The sequence below is a fragment of the Capsicum annuum genome, chromosome 11, assembly GCF_002878395.1.
Source record: "Capsicum annuum cultivar UCD-10X-F1 chromosome 11, UCD10Xv1.1, whole genome shotgun sequence".
Classification (NCBI taxonomy): Eukaryota; Viridiplantae; Streptophyta; class Magnoliopsida; order Solanales; family Solanaceae; genus Capsicum; species Capsicum annuum.
In genome coordinates, this window is record NC_061121.1 from 107,323,309 (window position 1) to 107,342,250 (window position 18,942).

The 18,942-nt window shown below is 34.4% G+C and overlaps 1 protein-coding gene across 6 annotated transcripts in view; it reads left to right on the forward strand.

Annotated features, from left to right (window-relative positions):
- Positions 1-218: 218 nt before the first annotated feature.
- Positions 219-18,942, forward strand: part of LOC107847400 (protein-tyrosine-phosphatase MKP1-like) — a 43,386-nt gene continuing 24,662 nt past the window's right edge. For 3 of the 6 annotated variants that reach the window (XM_047398886.1, XM_016691616.2, XM_047398889.1), the window contains exons 1-2: positions 219-374; positions 580-672. The gene's annotated coding sequence lies outside the window, so the exon portion shown is untranslated. The remainder of the gene's footprint in view (positions 375-579; positions 673-18,942) is intronic. The other 3 variants (XM_047398887.1, XM_047398891.1, XM_047398888.1) reach the window with 2 other exon arrangements.

An 18,942-nucleotide genomic window follows, 5' to 3' on the forward strand; every position in this document is an offset into this window, starting at 1 on the left:
ATTTGAGTTAAGAACTTTCCACAGTTAAGTAGTCATTTACTTTCTCCATTAAATTTTTTTTAGTTTAATTTTTGAATTTTATTATTTAAAAGAAAATAAAAACATAGTCTTTACATCAAATGGGTCAACCCATCCGGATAAAAAAACAACAAAAAATGAAAATACCCAACCCGGCCCAAACCAAACCCCTATCTTATTACATATATACCAATGTATAGGGTTTCCTAAATCAGGTTTCTATTTCCCTCCATTCCCATCTGAGATATGTTGCCGCCTCCTCCATTGTTCAACCATTAGTTCTTCTTCCTTCAGCCCTAGGTGATAAACTCGGTACCATGGATGCTCCATATGCTTGCTTTTATCAGCTTTCAAAAGTAAGACTCTGTAGCTTCTTTCGTTTATATTTTTGAATTGATTTTTCAGCTGATTTTTATTTGATTTGCTTCTCAATACCTATGCTCCCCGGTGGAATCAAAATCAACTTTTTGTGCTTCCTTAAAGAATCTTGTCCACTGAATATTGTTATCAATTTCGAGTAATAATCTTTCCCTTATTTTTTTCTTTTCTGTACTTCGTCAGTGCTCTAATGCTTTCAAAATGACAAATACGGCTAGTATGAAGATAGTGGGATGCTTCGAACCACAAGTATTTAGAAAGTAACACATATCTCAGGTTTATCAACTCTGATCTGACCCTAAGATCCTTCTCTTTTGCTGCAAGTCCATTTTATTGGTTGCTATAGTTTAGGCTAGTTAGCTTTACACCTTTTTTGTAGCCTTGCATGGCTTGTAAATATTTGCTTATGGAACTTGCAAGCTTTAGCCTTATCAGCTCTCACCTTCTCTATGGCGACACTCTTAAAAATAAAACTTGTAATTTGTCACTGTTAAGTATTTTATTTCTAGTAACTTTTAGCTGCTGAAAGCACGTAAATGTGAAATTCCCTTCATCTATTGCATAATTAGCTAATAGTCTGCTAGCTTATTCCTCTCCCTTAGAATGTGTTGGCATAGTCTTTCATCGGTGTCTATATTTTCTCTATTATGTCTGATATACTCCATGAATAGTTTAAATTCTTGTTTAAAATCTTCTGCTTGGTTAATGAGTCTGTCTGAATAATCACATTGCTATGTTGTGACTAATTCCAATGTACTGCTGCCTATAAAATAGCTTCTGCTTCTGCTTCTATATTTATGGTATCATCAATATTATCTCCCTTAGCATATAATAAATCCCCTTGATCATCCCTCAAACAAAATGCATAGGAACTTATCACTGAATTACCCCTAGATGCTCCATTTGTATTGTAATTTAACCATCCTTGCTGAGGAAATTCCCACATAAATTTAGAAACCTTCCCTCTGGCTCTATGATTTTCAAATTCTCTCAAAATGTCTGGCCATGTATATGGAAAATCCTTATAGGATCTTATCACTTTAAGCAATATTCTTAGATTTCTGATTATGTTGTGTTGTACTCTATGCTTTGCAACATTCTTTCCCTCATGTTTTGTAGTATTTCTCCTTTTTCACAATTCCCAAATAATCATGCTAGGAATGTCCCGATAATAACGTCTATCCTTTAGACTGACATTTGAATTCCACCAAGCCAGAGTTGTTTCCCTAAAGCTCAATCCATAAATGTTAATACCTGCAAAAGAAGAGAAGTAGGACCAGGTCCTATTAGCAATAGGTGATCTTAGAAACACATGTGATATGATTTCCTAATCAGGATTAATACAACACCAACACATAGATGATCCTTTCACACCCCATCTTCTTATAAAATCATCCACTAGAACTTTTCTTTTCCATATCTTCCATATTAAGAAAGCCATTTTGAAAGGCAAACCTTTTATCCACATCTTCTTGAAAATTTTGCTACTTTCTTCCTTCTACCTAATATATTGCCATGCTGATTTTACAGTAAGCATTCCACTAGATTCAAGAATCCAATGGGTCTGTCTTCTTCATCTGCATGTCTAGGTGACTTTATTTTTTCTAGACTATGTATATCAATTTCTTCTGAAAATATCTCCTTGATCAACTCTACAGTCCAACTTCCTTCTCTGACCAAATCACTAACTTGTTGATACCTATCATCCCAATCCCTACACTCCTCACTGATACTATATAGTTCCCTCAAGGTTGTCCAATTATCACACCAGATGTTAGAATTACCCTTCCTAGTTTGCCATAGAATTTGGTGTTCAATTAGATACCTAGCCTGCAACATTATCTTCCAAACTTGTGATCCTCATGCACCATTCTTCCATATAATCATATTAGGGTGCTCATTTTTACAATATTTTTTATGCATGTATGCACTCCAAATAGACTTTTTGGTTCAAAAATTCCACCACAACTTACAAAAAAGAGCCATAGACATATCCTTCAATAGTCTAAATCCCAAACCCCTCCCCCTCCTCAGGCAAGTATATAGAATATCATCTTACCTAATGTCTACCCTTACACCCTATATAACTACTCCAAAAAGATTGAGCCATTATTTTCTGAATTGTATTAAGAACATTCATAGAGGGGTTCATTACTGATAGACAATAGATTGGTATACTTTGAAGAACATGCTTGATAAGAATGGCCCTACCTTCATAAGACAACAATTTCCCTTTTCAGCTTTGCAGTTTTCCACTAATTCTGTTCATGATATACTAATAGTAGTCTTTTTTTTCCTCATATGAAAAATGATACATCCTAGGTATGTAAAAGGAAAATTTTTTCTTAAAATACCTGTTGTTATTTCTTCCATCACTACACTCTTTGTGATACTACTTTATGCAAATATATTGCACTTTTCTCCTTATTAATCCTCTTCCATGATGCCTTTTCATACTTTTCTAGAGATTCTAATACTGTCTTTAAAGTACTCAAATCATCCTTGTACACATTTATCATGTCATATGCAAAGGCAAGATGATTAATTCTTGGACTCCCCCTAGGCATTCCAAACATTTTAAACTCATCCTTCAATAGCAAAAATGTTAAAGACCTTGACATCACCTCAGCAGCAAGTATAAATAATATAGGAGATAAAGGATATCCCTATTTCAATCCTTTTGATGATCTAAAAAATCCTTTAGGTTGACCATTAGAAAGATTAAGTACCAATTATTACTCACTAACCTCTATACCAAGTCTATAATAACTTCTCCAAATCCCATTTTTCTCATCACCTTTGTTAAATAAAGCCACTCCACCTATCATAAGCCTTCATCATTGAATTTCATAACCATGTTTGGGGGTTTACCTCTTTTTCCTATCTCAGATATAATTTCTTGAACCGCCAGTATATTTTCTGTTATGTTTCTCCCTTGAATAAAACTTGTCTGTTCCTCTGATATAATCTATGGTAGAAGACTCTTGATTCTCTCATGAATAATTCTTGAGAAGATCTTATTAATAAATTACTTAATGATATTGGCCTTAAATCTGAGAAAGTATTAACTACTAACTTTTTAGGCTACATCACTAAGTTAGTATGAGTAATAAATCTTGGCAATTCATAACCACAAAAAAACAACTATCATATTATATACATCCTCTCTAATAATGTCTCATGGATCCTGGCAAAAGGCTCTTGTCATTCCATATGGCCCTCCAGCATTGTTCCTGTTTAACCTCATAACTACTGATTTACCTCTTGCTTGTTGGGAACTTTAATCAATTCTTCATTCTGCTGTGAAGTAACCATTACTGGTAACTCATCTAAAACTGAAAACTCCTCAAAATCCTAATCTTTTGAGAACTGGCACCTTTTGTTATATTAATCCGATCTTTCATCTAAATTTCCTCATCATTTTAAATTTTATTCACCTTCAATTTGTTTCTCCTTCCTCTAACAATAGTTTCAAAGAATTTTGTGTTTTTTCACCATTCTTAAATTATTTAAATCCAGCTTTTTGCTTTTAGAAGTCTTCTTCTCTTCTTAACTGAATACCTAAATTTGCCCGAGCATTAAACAATTTTGCTCTATTTGTCCCTGAATGGTCCTACTCAAATTGTACCTCCATTACCTTAATGATGTCCTCCAATGTTGCAATCTTTTGAAAAATATTACCAGACTTTTCTTTACTCCATTGAGTTAAGGCATATTTGGTCTTTTTCAACATTTGATGGAACATAATGAATGAATTTCCTTGAACCTCTATTGTCCAATTTTGCTTTATAGTCTCCAAACATGATTTTTCCTTCAACCAGAAATATAGAAATCTAAAAGATTTGATGATTTTCTCATTAGAAATACTAAAATACAACAGCAAAGGAGCATGATCTGACCCACTTCTTATTAAATGTTCAAGTTCTAATATTGGAAATAGATTTTGCATCATGACATTCCACAATACTTTGTCCGGCCTTTTAAATATAAAGTCTTCATCAACTCTTCCATTCCACCATGTTTACTTTCTTTGAATCCTGGATCCTATAGATTGCACAAACTAATGCAATGGTTGAAATTATCAGTTTCTACAATAATAATAGGTAAACCCCTTAATTTCTCTTCATCACAGGTGATCACATTGAAATCACCCCCAATAATCCATAGATCATGCATAGATTGAGCTATATCAGTTAAAGATTTCCACAAAATCAATCTTTCTTGTTGATTACACTTAGCATATACTAAAGTTACCACCACTGACATTCCTGCTTCCTGATTGTGCAACTTTAATGTCATCTCTTGCACTTCATCCCTAATGACTATGTAATCAACAATAGCATCACAAAAGGCCCAAATTTTTCTAGATGAATTTTCCACTGCATGTTGCATTCCTAATCTTGCTCTGTAATCCTCTATGTTATGACTGTCTTGAAAAGGTTTCATAATACCTATAAAATAAAAATGATATCTTCTTTGTAAAGTGATTAATCTAATGAATGTTTTTTGAGTGTTCACGACCTTATATTTCAGATCAAAGCATTCATCCTAATTTATGCTTTGAATGACTCCTTGTCTGCATTGTAGTAGCACTTATATTCTTGCCCTTTTTATACCTTCTCCATTACATATTAGTTGATCAATTTCACTTTTGCACATCCTAAAGAAATTATAAATAAAAAGAATATTTTGTTAATTTACCCCTTATAATACTTTCCTGAAACTTTAAAAACTTATTTTTATTTTTTTAAAGATTATTAATTATAGAAATAAAATGAAAGATTTTACTTAATTTTATCTTAGCTTAGTAAGAAGAAAAATAATTTAGGATATTTACTTTTAATAAGGTGATCAACTTATATGAAAGGAGGGATCACTCATTTTATGGAGGTCTTTTTTGTTTTTTGTGATTTTCACATCTTTTTAACCTTTTGATTTCTCATTTGAAACAAAATATATATAAGTGCGACACAAAAAATCATTTTTCTTAGAAGATTGATCAATCACAAATTTGGTTTTAAGAAAACTAAATAGTTAAAATATTACCTCAAACATAATCAAATCACTTACACATTGTTTAGATGGTGGTTTTTTATGGTTTCATAATGTACGATTATTGTATAGTATAGTACAATACAATGCTTGAATGGACTGTATCATTCACTGCTGTTTAATAATAATTTTATTATTTGATTTAATGATATGGTACTGTATCATAGCCCTAAATTATTATAAATGTTAAATTTATTAATAATTGTTAATAAAATAATTTTTTCTGCTAATCTGTCATAAATTATGTCATGTAAATATATTAAGTTGTTAAATTCATGTAAATTTTAACAAAATTAATACAAGAGTTGATCAAAATGAATGTAATCGAATTTATTTTTTATAGAAACAAATTCTATTTCCTTTTAATGTTTGAAATTGACCACCAACGAAAAGTAAAAAAATTAGGGTGGGGGTTTGGTAAGGGGTGGGGTCAGGGTCAGGGTCAAGGTCAGGATAGGGGGTGTGATAAGAAAAAAGTTTTTATAAAAAATTTAAAAAATAAATAATATCTTTTTTGGACGGGGTGGGGTGGGATGGGGTAGAGGGTTGGGGGTGGAGAGAAGGGGAAGGGGAGGGGTGGCTCATGGGGTGAGAGGAGGGGTAGAAGTTCGAGTTTAATAATATATGGTAAAGGATAAAATAGGATTATATAATATTAAATAAGGATATAATTGGAAAAAAAATAAGCAAACCATGATATACCACCAAATCAGTGGTTCAATAAAGTGAGTGTTTTCATGGTTATCAAACCATGAAATTAAACCATAACATATCATACATTTTAAGAAATAATCAAAACAAACATGGTTCCCTAAGTAACAATAACATACTATACCATAGAAAACCACCATCCAAACCGTGTGTTAATATATTTGGATAACAAAAGCTTAAGAGGGTGTTTGGATGAGCCTTTTTTGAGTGACTTAAAAGCTAAAAGTCAAAAGTCAAAAGTACATAACAACCTACTTTTAATTTTTTACATATTTTTTTTACTTTTTAAGTTTAAGTGCTCAAAAGTATTTTTTTTTTGTCTTTGTCAAACACTTTTAAAAATAAAAAAAATACTTATAAATTAAAAATACTTAAAAATAATTTAATCCAAACACCCTCTAAATCTAAAACAGATATATTGAATTATTATTTTTTATGCAAGTAGCAAACATGAATAAGTTTTTTTTATCTTTTTTTGTCAACTAAAGAATACGATATGAGATGAAATAATCATGATACGAAACTTGGAATACCAATATTTATTTATATTCATAAGAATCTTGCATTGGATAATTCGTTAATTACTTTTCATCTTTTTATGGGGGTAAAACTGGAATGTATTAAGTAAGTAAATTAGGAGTAATTTATAAAGCCTTAGTCTGGCTCAAAAATATGCAAATTCAGACTACTAGTCCCCCCCCCCCATTACATACTGATCTACTGTGAGATCTCCCAGAATAATTTTTCCAAAAACTACTCCAATACTAGCTGGTGGAGTAACAAAAACATGGAGTTTGTCAAAACAATTTAGTTGGGATCCCCTCTTAGCCATCAAGTCAGCCATTCTATTCCGTTCCCTGTATGTATGATGGACTGGTGGTCTCCCAAGCTCCTTAGTAGTAACCTCCATTCAAATATAGTTGGATCATAAAGTAAGTTACCATGATAAAGCATGTTGATAACTTTCTTAGAGTCAATGCATATTTCAAGGGGTTGGAGGTTGTGCTCCAGGGCCAGTTTTAGGCATTCCTTCAAGGCCAACAGTTCCATGAGGTTATTGGTAGCATGGATGAAGCTTCTGCTAAAACCAATAACCCAATCCCCCTACCTTTCCTAATTACACCAGCAATTCCACCTCTATTGGGATTACTAACAGTTTCCAAACGCATATGCAAGTATACGTGGTCTTATCAAGTAGTAAAGTAGCCTTCAAGAATCCAAGCATCGATCCCACAGAGACTTGATTTAACAACGATTCTATTTTAGTTCACAATTTAGATTCAATTGATGCAAGCGTAACCAAAAAGAGAGTTTGGAATTTGTAAATTGTAGAAAAGTAAACAATGCGGAAATTAAAGATCTTAAAACAATCAATAGGAGAAAACCCAAGGTTAAAGCACTTTAAACAATCATACTATGTATTGAATTTCATTCGTTAACTTGTTTATCTTGGTTGTTGATTCATAGGGTTAGTCGCATGATTATGATTTCTCAACCTCTAATTCTTTACCTAAGTTGAACCTTACAACTACATCGTTGAGCAGGGATGTAATGGTCTACTTAAGTTCTTTAAAGCTATCATCCTATGTGTGAATCAAGTAAGCCATCTAAGTACATCCTTGTCCTAGGTTATAAGTTCAATTCTTTTTTCATAAAATAATAAAAACTCAAACTTTATTTATTCCCATGTTCTATCTTCCTATTCCCTCTCCCGAGTTCACAAGGTTGACAATAGATTTATTCTAAGGGACGCAAATCCTTAAAATATTTATAACAAGAATAAACAAAAAAAATAATAATAAAATCAAACAAACTTAATTCAAAACAAGAGTACTCATGTTCTTGGCTTTAATCCCGGATAAGGGCGTTTAGCCACGCATAGTCATAATCATAATCACAATAGTGTAATTAACGATTAAAATATGAATAAACTAAATTAAAATAATAAAAAACTAAAAAAGAAGTTTTAGCAGCCCATTGATATCCAAAATACATCCAAATATATATAAAAATGTGATACAACATGTATTTATAGTATAGGAGTAAGCCAAGGCGGTGTTGGAATTGAATTGCAGCACTTTGTGAGCACGGGAATGGGTGGGGTGTCACCCTGGCTATAGCCCCACTCAAGGTGGGTCTGAGCCCTTACTAGAGCGCCGATCCATTCAAGGTTGTGCCCTGCCCATATCCCTACTCCAGGTGGGGTGGTGCCTTCATATCGCCCTGAGCCTCTGGAAGTTGCTCTCCGAATTTTGGTTAAGTGTTGAGTCTCCCCTCTTAGTCCCTTGTCTTGTGGTGTCTTTCAAATAGATTTACAGCCTTATTAACATCAAAATATCATCATATTCAGCTCCCAAAGCATCCTACAAACTCACACCACACGAATTAGGAGACAAACACAACACACTACTCATAATGATGAATCAAAACAAGAGCTAAGCTAGGCTAGTTCGCATTGATCTTTCACTTATTGTTCCAGCTGTACACTCAATAAAATTGAACTTTGATCACCCCCAAAAATTTATTACACTCATAATTATGCATTAAAATCATTTGGAACACATTAAACACAATAGAATCCAACTGAATCAACTAGACAAGCACCTAGCTCAAGCTAGTAATGCTAGTTTTCCGAGTTGAACTTCTAAATGAATCTTTTAGGTTCAAAATTGTTTGGACTTCACTTTGAAAATTGTAAACACATGATTTAACACTGTTATACACATTTATATCATTATCAACCCATATATTACACGAATCATCCTCAAAACAAGGCTAAAAAGGCTAGAATAGTGATGCTAGAATACAGAAATACACCCAACATCACCACCCCATGCTTAAAGACTTGTTCATCCTCGAATAAATCTTCACTATAAACATTATGAGATGCAGACTCTACACCTCCAATACATGCAAGACACTCAAGATAGTACTAGAATCACTACACAGAATGCAAGTTTCTATACTAAGAATATTACAAACACGATTGAAAGCTTATGAACACTACTCCAAAACATCCTAACCTCAATAATTGACTCACCTAATTGGAAAACTCATGCTTATCGTTCAATCAAGGACATCATACAAATCACTCACATTCATCAAATATATGACCCTCACAATAAAAGAGTTACCCATAATCACTCACAATTATGTAATTCATACATGGGTACATAAATCAAATTACACTCACTCTCACAAGGAATTCATAAGTTACACATAGTGAACCATAGGTTTTACCTTAGTGTAGTGCTCCACTAATATTAGAGTATCAAGTATAGGATCAAATTGGTCTTTTTCGGGCTATAATATAGGATAAGGGGCGGGTAGAAACTATTTAGGAGTAGTGACTAACCTCTCTAATTGCTTTAATACACTACATTGTACATTTAAAACCAATCTCCAACAACCAAATTACACTATTTTTGTCTACCCCATTTTTTTTATTTTGCTCCATCTCTTTTAAGTATTTTCACAAACACTTGATGGGCGTATTGTTTATTCCTTCAAGATTCAATTTTTCCTATTTTCTACAATCATGGAAATATTTATAACACCATTTATATCACTGCCAACCACCACACATCAAATATAAAAACCAGTAACTATTACCTTGGGGCATCAATTTCACCTTTTTCTTCTTCAATTTATCAGACTCTTTACCAAATTAATTTTTCATTAAACCACTTAGGAGCTTTTTGGATCAAATTATGATATGTTAAAGAAGGTATTAGGCTATATATGAGGCTACTAAAGAAGAAGATAAAGGCTCAATGGGGATTAACTAGGATAATGCACAAAGGGTAGGACAAATAGAAGGCATAAATCAAGGCTATCAAAGAAATGCCTAAATTATCTCCTAAACCCACACTCTCTATTTTTCTTTACACACACACCGGGCAAGTTCTAAACATCACATGCAACAAAGAATATACAAAAATCTCACACGCACATGGTACATGTTCAACTCAATAAGATCATCATAAACTGTCAACCAAATAATAGCACAAATTCAAATTTAAGCTAAAAAGTACAAGAGTCACAAAAATGAGTCTAAGAGTCTCAAAAGTAGCAATTCACTTATTTCGCTTGCTTTTACCAAACAAAACACTTGCACCATGTAATCAAAAATAGCACCTACAAGAATATCTTACACAAAAAAAATTAAATTGAGCCAAAATTTAGGAATTTTCCCACCCCACACTTAAAAATCTATTTTGTCCCTAAAGTGAATTTAAAAGTAAGAGATATAAATACTCTCTGAGATATCTAGTAGCGTCTTTTGCATTAATGGGATCTGCAGGACCCCACACTCTATATTTTTTATGCTCCTTAGTTTAAGTTTATGGTACTCAGACTTATCATTAACCTATAATTCAACCAAAAAACAATAACTATGTGAAATAAAAATAAAAACTAAAAAGAAAACATACCTACTTAACTTGGGTTGCCTCTCAAGCAGAGCCTGATTTAGTATCGCGGCACGATCCGGCTCACTCAACCATATTCCTTTACCCTTTTACTCACACTTGTTCTCCATTTTCTTATTCTCTTTACCCCTCTTGGGTGTGAATTTTCAAGAGCACCAGGTTTTTCAACTTTAGCCTTTTCAGGATCATTAATTTCCATCAAATCAGGCTTAGGAGATAGAAGCTTAGGCAGCTCAATCAGGTAGTCCAAAGAGGTCTTTGGTGGATTAACCACCCCACACTTGTCCCCTTTAATAACATTGATCATACATAAATCTTTATAGTGGGATGTTATATTGGGTGCTTTGTAAAAGTCAAATACCACTTCTTATTCCTCTATCCTTATTTTGAGTGTGACTTCTCTAATATCAATCAACGCTCTTCTGGTTGCTAAGAATGGATGCCCAAATATGATTAATACCTGTTCGCGTGCCTTAAAATCAAGAATAATAAAGTTAGCAGTAATAATAAATTTAGGCTCCTTTATGAAGATATCCCCAATTACTCCTTCCAAATATGCCATGGATCCATCTGTGAGCTACAAAACCACAGTGATCAATCTAGGCTTTCCCAAGCCTAATGTTTCAAATAGAAATAGGGGTATCAAATTTATGCTCGCCTCTAAGTCACTCAATGCATGGACTACTTTACTCCCAGTTTGGATAGGGAGAGTAAACTTTCCTGAATCTCTCAATTTCTTAGGGATTTTTGTGTCATTACAATGTTACACTCTTCAGTGAGTGTTATCGCTTCCACATCCTGGAATTTCACCTTATTACAAACCACATCCCTCAAGTACTTAGCGTACTTGTGCATACCCTACAAAATATCTAACAAAGGTAAGTTACTATAAAGCCCTCTGAACTTGTCAAAGAACTTCTTAAGAATTACATCCTCCTTCGCTTTCATGTGCTTTTGAGGAAAGGGTAATGGCGGCACTTGCTTCTTTTCTAGTTCAGTAACAACTGTCTCTTTCAAGTACTTAGACTTTCTTGACTTATCAGCAGCTTTTTTAGAAACTTATTGGGGAGTCAAATCTATATCTACCTCATTTATTGCCTTGGGAGGTTCTTCTTAAAGCTCTTTACCATTTCTCAAGGTAATTGTCATAACCTGTTTTGGATTTTCTGTATCTGCTGGCAAACCACCTTGTGTCCTAGTATTTAATACTTGTTGTATCTGCCCAACTTGAATCTCTAAGCTTCTCTGAGCAACTTGTGAATTTTTCATGTCTACAACCAATTATGTCTGGCTAGCTAGGAGCTGCTTCAACATCTCTTCCATGTTACTAGTTGACTAATTCCCTTGTGCCTGTAGTTACTAAATTTGTTGTGGTTGTGCATTCCAAGACTGATTTTTCCACTTTATGTTGTAGGCATTACCATAATTTGTCCTTTGAGTATTACCTACATACATCACTGATTCTGGATTGGCAGCATATATACCTGCTAAGTGACCACTATTACCGTACACTTCACACCAACCTGCAGCTTGTTGGATGGTATTGACTATGGCTGCAGGTTGTAGAGCTCCCAATTTTAGGCTGTTGAACTGAGTGTTTATCATATTTTGCAATGCTACAACCTAAGTTGATAAGGCAGCAAACTGATCTACCTCCAATACACCCGCAATTCTTTTTGTGGAACTTCTCAAATCTGAATGTCATTCAGGATTTACTTGTGATATATGATTCAACAATATGTATAGCTCATCATAAGTCAACTCTAGCATTTGACCACTTACGGCTAAATCTAGCAAAATCTTTGTATTCTGATCAAGTGCTTCTAAAAAGTATGAGAAATTACCTTATTGGATTGTTAGTAATGCGGACAATCCTAAAAAAGAGCCTTGAAGCATTCCCAAGCATGATATAGATTTTTGTCAGGATTCTATTTGAAGCTCACTATCTCACTGCGAAGTCTTGCAGTCTTGCCTAATGGAAAGAATTTGAAAAGGAACTTTCTGGCTAAATCTTCCCATGATGTAATTGAATTGGTTGGATCCGCATTCAACCACCTTTTAGCTTCCCCCAACAGTGAATGGGAAAAAGTGTCAGACTTATAGAATTTGTACTCACCCTAGTTGGAATGAATATGTCGGTAAGCTCAATGAAAGTCTTCAAGTAAACTTGTGAATCCTCGTGTGAAAGCCCTGAAAATTGTCCACTACTAATGAGAAGCCATACAATATTGTGCTTTAACTCGAAATTCCCCCCAACAGTCAGTCTTTGAATTGGGGAAGTCAAGTTCATCGGAAGTGGGACTACCACTTCCCAAACTGTCCTGTAGGTTGCTTGTTCTTTATCCATTGGAGCAGGAACTACTTGGTCTTCTTCTATTTATGGAAATTAAAGAAGATGGATTGTGTCTCTTCTTCATTGATGGAAGTGTTGTTCAGGTTTGGGGCTTGGTTCAACCAAATCCCTATCCCTTGCCAGTTTTCTAACCTTAAAATCTATTTTCTGCAATCACAAAACCAAGACGAAGTGTAAAAACACCAAATAAATCTAAAAGTAAAAACTAAATAAACAATTTCCAAATAACAAGTCCCCGATAACGACTCTAAAAATTTGACAGTGCTCAAGCACACACGCAAGTGTATGTGGTGTTATCAAGTAATAAAGTGGCCTTCAAGAAGCCAAGTATCAATCCCACAGAGACTTGATTTAACAATGATTCTATTTTAGTTCACAGTTTAGATTCAATTGATGCAAGTGTAACCAAAAAGAGAGTTTGGAATTTGAATTGTAGAAGAGTAAACAATGTGAAAATTAAAGATCTTAAAATAATCAATAGGAGAAAACCCATGGTTAAAGCAATTTAAACAACTATACTATGTATTGAATTTCATTCGTTAACTTATTTATCTTAGTTGTTGATTCGTAGGGTTAGTTGCATGATTATGGTTTCCCAACCTCTAATCCTTTACCTAAGTTGAACCTTACAACTACATTATTGAGCGGAGATGTAATCGTCCACTTAAGTTCTTTAAAGCTATCATCCTACGTGTGAATCAAGTAAGTCATCTAAGTACATCCCTGTCCTAGGTGCTAAGTTCAATTTTTTATTTCATAAAAGAATAAAAATCCAAACTTTGTTTATTCTCGTGTTCTATCTTCCTATTCCCTCTCTCGAGTTCACAAAGGTTAACAATAGATTTATTCTAAGGGTCGCAAATCCTTAAAATATTTATAACAAGAATAAACAAAAAAATAATAATAAAATCAAACAAACTTAATTCAAAACAAGAGTACTCATGTTCTTGGCTTTAATCCCAGAAAAGGGCGTTTAGCCACAATAGTCATAATCATAATCACAAGAGTGTAATTAACGATTAAAAACATGAATAAACTAAATTAAAATAATAAAAACCCAAATAAGAAGTTGTAACATCCCATCAATCTCCAAATTATGTCCAAAGATATGTAAAAACATGATACAACATGTATTTATAGTATAGGAGTAAGCCAAGTCCGTGTTGGAATTGAATTGCAGCACTTTGTGAGCACGGGAATGGATGGGGCGTCCTCCTGGCTATATCCCCGCTCTAGGTGAGACTGATCCCTAACTAGAGCACCGATCCATTCAAGGTTGAACCCTGCCCATATCCCTGCTCCAGGTGGGGCAGCGCCTCCATATCGCCCTGAGCCTCTAGAAGTTGCTCTCCGAATTTTGGTTAAATGTTGAGTCTCCCCTCTTAGTCCATTGTCTTGTGGTGTCTTTCAAATGGATTTCCAGCCTTCTTAACATCAAAATATCATGATATTCAGGTCCCAAAGCATCATACAAACTCACACCACACGAATTAGGAGACAAACACAACACACTACTCATAACGATGAATCAAAACAAGAGCTAAGCTAGGCTAGTTCTCATTGATCTTTCACTTATTGTTCCAGCTGTTCACTCAATAAAATTGAAATTTTCTCACCACCAACAATTTATTCCACTCATAATTACACATTAAAATCATTTGGAACACACTAAACACAATAGAATCCAACTGAATCAACTAGACAAGCACCTAGCTCAAGCTAGTAACGCTAGTTTTCCGGGTTGAACTTCTAAATGAATATTTTAGGTAAAAACTTGTTTGGAATTTACTTTGACCATTTTAAAAACATGATTTAACATATTGTTACACATTCATCTCATTATCAACCCATATAGCACACGAATCATCCTCAAAAGAAGGCTAAAAAGGCTAGAATAGTGACACTAGATTGCATAAATATACCCAACATCAATTACCCAAATAGGAACCATCAGTATTTGGTTTGAAATGGTTAGCATAAGGAGGTAGCCACTTAAGGTCGATTGAGGTTTTTACGGTGATAGGACCAGTGCTGCAAAGGTGGTGGTACTTAACTGCTTCAGTATAAGAAATGTTGAAGCAAGGTTCGGTATGAGAGTTGTTAGTTATTGGCATTTTCAATTTTCCAGATATGCCAAGGTCAGTAGGGGAGGAGCATTTCCCAAGGTACAAATCTATCAAACCACTCTTTCTTGAGGATCCCCCAGGTGCTTGTCCAGTTCATTGTGTTGAACATGGAGAGTTGAAGGTGGGTATTTCCCTTATATTTTTTGGATTAATTCTAGCTAGATTGGCTTTGTAAACCTATAACCAAAGAATATATGATGTTGATCTTTAGAAATTTGGCCAACCCTATTACAGAGGTTGGAGATGTTGATACCTCTTTGAGTAAGGGTGACCTTGGTAGGGAGAATGTTATAGTATAATAGCCATAAGAAGGTTCTAATTTTGTTGGGGACTTTCAATCTCCATAACTAATTAGAGGAGGTAGGTTCCCTAAGGGTGGTGTTAGAGAGATTTTTCAAGTGATAGTAGGCACTCTTGCAAGAAAAGATACCATTACCCCTTAGTCTCCAAAGGGAGGTTACCTATCTAAGGAGTCTGTTAGGCAGGAATGAGTTTGGATGCTATAGGAGATGTTAAGGGGAATTTCATAGGAAAAATCCTAAAGTTCCAAGTCCCCTTTTTCCAAATATCCTTCACCATAGAGGGATCTTGAGGGTTCTGATGGGGGCCATGTAGGATGTTGGCTAAGGGGGGCATTCCAGGTATCCACTTGTCCTTCCAGACATTTACCTTGGTTCCATCACTGATTACCCAGAAGATGGAATCCTTACAGCTATTCCAACCCCTATGGATGGCATTCAAAGTATAGTAGGTAGAATTATTCGATATACCCCCAGGCCCATATCTAGAAGTGGGTATGGTGGACCACAATAAGGATGGATTGGTGTACATTCTCTAGGAAAGACTGCATAAAAGAGAGTCATTCTTGATATTTTTGTGATGTATGCCAAGTCATTCCTCTCTCTTAGGCTTACTAACAGTGTTCCACTTAACCAAGTGAATCTTCCTATTTGTATTAGTGGTTCCCCAGATGAAATTTCTCTGGGTTTTGTCAATAAGGTGATGGATACTATTGTGAAGGTGGATGTACTGCATGACATGGTTTGGCATGCTAGTAATAAAATATTTGGCTAAAGTGATCCAGCCAGCCATGTTGAGGAATTTTGTTTTCCAGCCAGCCATGTTGAGGAATTTTGTTTTCCAGCTAGCCATCTTGTTGTTAAGGTTGTCAAGGATAAATTGGAAGTTCCCCCTCTCAGGTCTTTTGTGGAAAATGGGAAATCCCAGGTATTTTCTAAAAGAGTTTGAGGGATTGATGCCTAGGGTATAAATGAGGATATTCTGGTCTTCTTTACCACAATTCTTGGAGAAAAAGACTTTGGATTTAGCATTGTTAATCTTTTGGCTAGAATGGGAGATAAAACTTTAGAGGATCTTATCAATTGTTTGGCAGTTCTTAAGTTCAGCTTTTACAAAAAGGGTTAGGTCATCAAAAAAGAAAAGATGGAGATAGAAGGGCCCCCTGGATATGGAGACAGGGGTCTATTGAAGAATGTACACTTCAGAGTTGATTTTTCTAGAAAGAAGTTCCATACAGAGTATAAAGAGGTAGGGTGACATGGGGTCACGCTGCCTGATTCCCTTTGAAGGCATGAAAAGAGGGATTTCCCTCCATTGACTAGGATGAAAATATTTGAGGTGGAGATACAGGATAAGATGAGTTTGGAGAGATGCTGTGGAAAGTTAAAAAAAAAAAAAAGGGCATGTATGATAAAAGACCACTCAAGTCTGTCAAAGGCTTTTTCTAAGTCAATTTTAAGGATATTAGCTCTTTTTCCTTTTAGTTTTGAAAAATGGCTAATATACTCCTGGACAATAATAGTGTTTTCAGAGGCCCTCCTTTTGGAGAGAAAAATGGCTTGAGATTTGCCAATGATAGCAGCAGAATTTAACCAAAGGAAGTCCAAGAATTTCCCAGTATTTTTGGTACATAAAATAGTGCATTCCATCAGGCCTAGGGGCCTTATTTGGTTTAAAGGAGAAAATAGCTCTTTTAACCTCTTTTGGGCTAGGAATCTGTGACACCCCGTATTCAAGTACGTGTATTGGCGTATTTAAGTACGTGTATTGGTCTTATTTATATGGAATTAATTTTATTTTATTTTATTTATACCGGAATTTGCCCGTCGATGGTTCCATACGAAGGTTATTGAATAAGATTTCCAATGATATAAAGATTTCCAAAAACGGATAGGATTCAGATATAATCGATCGCGTTCAAAATTATAAAACGGTGGCCGGGATATTTAGGAATAGTAAATGTGCAGGAAAATTTCCTACATACAAACTATTTTGGGTCAACTTCGAATGATCATAACTCCCTTAATATAATGAACTGGGAGATCTTCGACCTATGAAAAGAAAGATCTTTGAGTCTTATTTTCAATGCAATTGGTTTCATCCAAATACAACATCTGAGTAAGGAGTTATACTCGTTTACTTCAGCCTCTCAAAATAGATTTTTAGGGTCAACTTCAAATAATCATAACTCCTTGTACAGGACAAACTGGGTGTCCTACTTTATATGAAATGAAAGCCCTTTGAATCATCTTTCCAACGATGCCAATTTCACCCAAATCCGATATCGGAGAAAAGAGTTAACGTTGATCTACTTTAGCTTATCAAAATAGTCCACCAAAGAAAAGATTTGGTATTATTTAAATTTTAAAGGCATTTTGGTTATTTCCTACTATATTATGAACGGGAATATGTGTATATATACATGTATATGAGTTCAAAAACTCATTTTCATCATCAATCATTGAGAAAGAACAAACCCTAGCCAAATTTGACCTTTAAATTACTTTTGATTCAACCGTAGAAATTTCAAAGTAATCTAATAACTGCGTTTGTCATCTCGAGAGCTTCGAACGGCACCTATTATTTGTGCAAACAGGATTGCATAATCAAGAGGTTAATTCTAAGGTATGTATATTGTTTGCCTTGTTCTTTTCCATATGTATATGTGTGATAAAGGATTATATGTGTTGGTTGTTATTGAAAGGTGATGGAAATAGGGTTATGGACTATTTTACATGGTTTGGTTGTATTGAATTATGGAAATTGGATATGGTAATTGGGTTATGAAAGATGGATATGGTAATTGAGTTATGGAAGGTGGATATGGTGATATACTATTGAATTGATAATTATTTATGTCTATGGCTCAATTTGGTTTAATGGATTGGTTGGAAGGATAAATGAATCCAAACTTGATATTGGATGATGTTGTATGAATATGCATGGCATGTGAATGTAATTGGAGTATAAGAGGGTTAAAGTGACACCCTTTATGGTGTAATTAAGGCTTACTACTCAACCACTAGTTTGGGGAATTCAAATAATTGAATTATGATGTTTGGTTGCTAATACTAGATTGCTATATATGTTCATTGTAGATAAGTAATCCAAAAAGACGGGAAGTCCATTTGGGACTAGTATTGAAGGTTGACAGTCAAGTATGTAAAGCATACTCTATACCATATCTTTGGCATGAAAGTGAACAATTGTTCTACTAAGAAAGTTTCCAAAGTTATTCAGTAACATGTGATCCATAATGATTTTGTATGATGTCCTACGTTACCAATGAACTTGTTTCCACCCTATAAGATGTCAAGACATTCCAATACTTACTTGTTTTCCAAATCTTACATGTTTATTGCACTAATGAATGTCAGAAAGTATTCGGTTACTCAAACAAGATCCATGTGCTATTAATGACTCCAAAACATTTCATTGATATACCAATAAGTTCCTACTTCATTGTTATGGCATTGATGACTCCAAAACACTTCATTGATGTGCCAATGAGTTCTTACTTCATTATTATTGCATTGATGGTCTATTTATATATCTCTTATTGATGTATCATTGT